This window comes from Lactuca virosa, chromosome 3 (assembly GCF_052849685.1).
Source record: "Lactuca virosa cultivar CGN04683 chromosome 3, Lactuca_virosa_CGN04683_v6, whole genome shotgun sequence".
Taxonomy (NCBI): Eukaryota; Viridiplantae; Streptophyta; class Magnoliopsida; order Asterales; family Asteraceae; genus Lactuca; species Lactuca virosa.
The window spans coordinates 335,121,498-335,126,359 of record NC_136428.1 but is presented as its reverse complement, the minus strand read 5'-3'; positions in this window follow the sequence as shown (position 1 = coordinate 335,126,359).

Below are 4,862 nucleotides of genomic sequence, written 5' to 3'. Positions count from 1 at the left end.
AGGGCTTTTCTCATATTTCACAACTCACCCTCAACTCATGATCTATATCACCGATCATCTCATCTATCCAACTCATCTTTCATCACATACCAACTATTTCATCTACCCATGTTTTACCCAACATTTTTTAGATAAAAAAAATACATATACAGTTTAAATTATTTAAAAACCTGTATAAATCATTCCTTCAACATCCATCTCAAATAAACAAACTATATATATTCACATAGCACGTATTTTATATAAAATACTTCATATCTATGTGTAAGCTGAAAGTAACTATACACTCACATGATTTAATGATAATCGGGCAGCACTTCGTTTCCTAAAACGATCGTTTCTAATAAAACCGAGAGTTTTATTGAGAAACCGGGCTCTGCGAGGGTCGGGCTTCAAAACCGAAAAGATAAATTTCTCGGGCTTCTCGGGCACTTCGGGGCGCATTTCGGGTGTTTGGTATAATACCGGGGCTTTGGTGGAAGTTGGAATGAAAGAAATATGGGTTTAGGGGTGTAAAATGTCACTTTTCCAAAATATACCCGGGAGGTCTCGCACCCTTCTATTTATAGGGGCGAGGCTTCTGATCCAACGGCTGAGAAGCGACCAGGTGTCAGCAGATCCGGAGTTCAGGAACGTGCGAGGGTCCAGGTGTGGGCTTCTGATTGGACCGAGGTCTAGGGTCCGAGGGATGGGAGGTGGCGCTTGCGAAGCTCGGACAGCTGGTGCGACACGTGTCGGTGCGAGGTGAGGCGGCTTCGGATGCGAGGAGTCACCTGGGCACGCGTCGGACCGCGGTTGGACCAACACTTCGGATGTGAGGGTTGCGACACGCCTCGCCAGCTGGCCTCGATGACTCAGCAGTTCGGACACGTGGCGCGCATAGAGCGAAGGTCACGTGGCCGAAGTATGACTATGCGAATTTTCTCGATTTTTGTGCAAAAACTTCTAGAATCCATAACATTCGCATACGGGCTCCGTTTTTGACGTTCTTTATATGCACGCGTAGGTAAAATTACTCTCTACAACTTTCGTTTAGACTTCGTCGGCTAATTTTGACTTTAATTTTTATATTATTATTTTTAACAGAGCAGGACCGGAAATCCGTTAAAAATTCATAACTTCTTCATCCGACGTCCGTTTTCGTCTGTCTTTTTACCGTTATACTACTATTGACGAGACTTTCAATTCTCGTTTAGGTTGTGTCGGCTAAAAATCACTCAATCTAAAATTCGAGTTTTTAGCTATCTACCGCTAAGCAGAAACTTAGAAAAATCATAACTTCCTCATACGAAGTCAGATTTGGGCATTCTTTTTTTGCATACTCTCGGTTTAACGAACACTATGACTTTCGTTAAGATCACTAAGGCTAAAAAGTAGTTTATCAAAAACTCACTTTTTACGACATTCGGCACCGTGCCGGTTTTGTCGCGAAACTTCGACAGGTCATAACTTCTTCGTTATAACTCGGATTTCGATATTCTTTATATATCCGTAATCCTTGTCACGACCACTACAACTTTCTTAATAGATATCGGCTTTATCTAATATTCATTTTCGACGCTCATTTTTATTCTTAATTAATTAAATCCTAATAATTAAGCATAAAACACATAATTCACATAATTCTTTTTCATTTCTTCAAAATGAGTTACAAAGGTTAACCTAGACTATTATGTCAATATTAATGCCTAGCCTAGAAACACGTGCGTTACAATTCTCTCCCCTTTTGGATGATTTCGTCCCCGGAATCACACATCAACAAACAACTGCGGGTAGCGACTCATCATGTCACTCTCCGTTTCCCAAGTGAGATTTGGCCCATTCGTATGTTTCTAACGCACAAGCACTAAATCGACCATCTTGCGTCACAACTTCTTAGTCTTACGGTCAACGATTGCCTCAGGTTCTTCAATTAACCTCTTGTTTTCATCCAACCTTAATTCAGAAATGGGAATTATGTCGGGCATATCTCCCGTGAACTTTCTCAAATACCCTCTAGTTCTTCCGGTAATTCTAGCTTGTAAGCTTGATTCCCGATCCTTTGAAAACCTTTAAACGGTCCAATAAACCTTGGACTCAATTTTCCCCTTTTACCAAATCTTATAAGTCCCTTCCACGGCGAGACTTTAAGTAAAACCGAATCTCCAACTTCGAATGATATCGGTTGTCTTTTCTTGTCAGCATAGCTCTTTTGTCGATCTTGAGCTGCTAACATCCTTTCCCTAATCACTTTCAACTTTTCAGCAGTCTGATGGACTATTTCAGGTCCCATAAACTGCTTTTCCCCAGCTTCCAGCCAACATGACGGCGTTCGACACTTTTCTCTATACAAAGCGTGATAAGGTGCCATCTTGATGCTCGAGTGGAAACTATTATTATAGGAAAATTCTACTAGAGGTAAGTGTTCATCCCAGTTACCTTGGAATTCCAGGGTACATGCTCTCAGCATATCCTCCAATGTTTGAATTTTTCGTTCGCTTTGACCATCAGTTTGCGGATGGTAAGCTGTACTCAAACACAACTTGGTACCCAATTCCTCTTGTAGATTCCTCCAAAACCTTGAGGTAAAACAGCTGTCACGATCGGATACAATCGTTAACGGAACACCGTGAAGCCTCACAATTTCCTTCACGTAAGAATTCGCAAGTTTATCCATAGACCATTTCTCGTTGGCTGCTATGAAATGCGCACTCTTAGTGAAGCTATCAACGACCACCCAAATCATGTCGTGACCGTTCCTTGTTCTGGGCAATTTAGTCACAAAATCCATGGTGATGTCTTCCCATTTACCCATGGGTACAGGTAAAGGTTCTAAACTCCCATACGGTTTCTGATGTTGTGCCTTAACCCTAGCACATGTTACACACTCGGCCACATACTTAGCAACATCGAGGTTCATCGTCGGCCACCAGTAATAGGGTTTTAGATCCCTATACATTTTTGTACTGCCAGGATGAATCGAGTACATGGTCTTGTGAGCTTCTTCCATCAGAAGATCTCTTACTCCTCCCGTCTTAGGTACCCAAATCCTATCTTGGAATACCTTCAGTCCTTGACCGTTTGTATCAAACACTAACGTTTTGCCCCAAACGTTCTTCCTTTTGGTCATTTTTCTCTAAAGCTTCCTCTTGAGCTTTCTTTATACTTTCCACAATTGTCGAGACAACTTCAATCCTCAACGCTCTTGGCCTTTTCTTTTCAAGATTTACCTTCCGACTGAGAGCATCACTAACAACATTTGATTTACCAGGGTGGTAAAGTATCTCACAGTCGTAGTCCTTGAGTAACTCTAGCCAGCGCCGTTGCCTCATGTTCAATTCCTTCTGATTAAAGAGATATTGAAGACTCTTATGATCAGTGAAAAGTTTGCATTTAGTACCATAAAGATAGTGCCTCCATATCTTTAAGGCGAATACTACCACTGCCAACTCCAGATCATGAGTGGGGTAGTTCTTTTCATGCTCTTTCAATTGCCTCGATGCATACGCTATCACTTTATCCCTTTGGGTCAGAACACAACCTAACCTAATTCCAGAGGCATCACTATAAACTGTGAAGTCATCAACTCCTTCAGGTAACGAAAGAATCGGTGCTTCACACAATTTCTTCTTTAACTTTTCAAAGGCTTCCTTATGCTTTTCATTCCAAGTATAAGTAGCTCCTTTGTGGGTCAAAGCTGTTAATGGAGTAGCGATCGAAGAAAAGCCTTGGATAAACCTTCGGTAATATCCATCTAATCCTAAAAAGCTTCAGATCTCCGTAGGACTTTCAATTGTAACCTTCGAGTTACAAAATAAATCCTTATTGAGGACTCCTTCTTCTTCTTAGAATAAGTACTTTCCTTCATTCATTGTAACAGACCAATGGTTCATGTTCTAATGATCTCTCATCGTATAATACACTGCTTAGACTCAGGTCTCTTAGAGACAATTTCCGGAACAGACTATACCTTCCTTCATGTTCTAATTGTTGGTTTTTGGTATACTACAACATCCTATGGTGCACATACAACCCTAAATACCTTGGATCTATGTTTTCACTAATTATACATGCAAATGGTTTCCAAGGTATTAATCTTACAACTAGCATGCATTTAACATAAATTTATAATATACTAGTTAGCATGACATACCTTTTGATGGAGCTTGAATTCTTGGTGTATTTGGCCTTAAAGAGCTTAGCCCCAATAGTGTGGAAGCCTCAAATGGAATCACAACACACCATGGACAAAGGATGAACTTGAGAGAGAATTCCATGCACACAAAAGACACCATGAACTCTAAAAAGATACAAGTGGCGATTTTGGGCAATGAAGTATCTATTTATATGTGGGATTTCTAGGGTCATGGATATAACCCAAACCCATACCCATGGGTTTTATGATCCATGGTTCATGTGGCCCAACTCTTTATGTATCCATACATAAACTTGGTCCAACATGGATCATAAGCCCAACACATATAAATATAACTAATTATCATAATTAGTCCCCATAGATTTAATTAGTCTCTTTCGACCACTAAATTAATTCCAAATTAATTCTTGATCACTACTAATTAAAACATCTGATTTCATATTAATATATTATTACTTATAATATATTAATAAACCATAAATAACCTTCTCTCAAAAGTCCATCCTAACAAATTGTCCTGATGATATGCAACCCAAATGGACCATGCTACTCTCGGGTCGAATACATACCAATAATAGTTATGGGCTTAGACACCTAATCCAACAGTCTCCCACTTGGATAAGTCTAAAACTATTATTCAAGTATGACTCCAAGATCCCGACTAGCAATCGTAGCTCTTAAAGCCGCTGTCAAACTCTGAACAAATCAAATGACATGTCCATTAGAT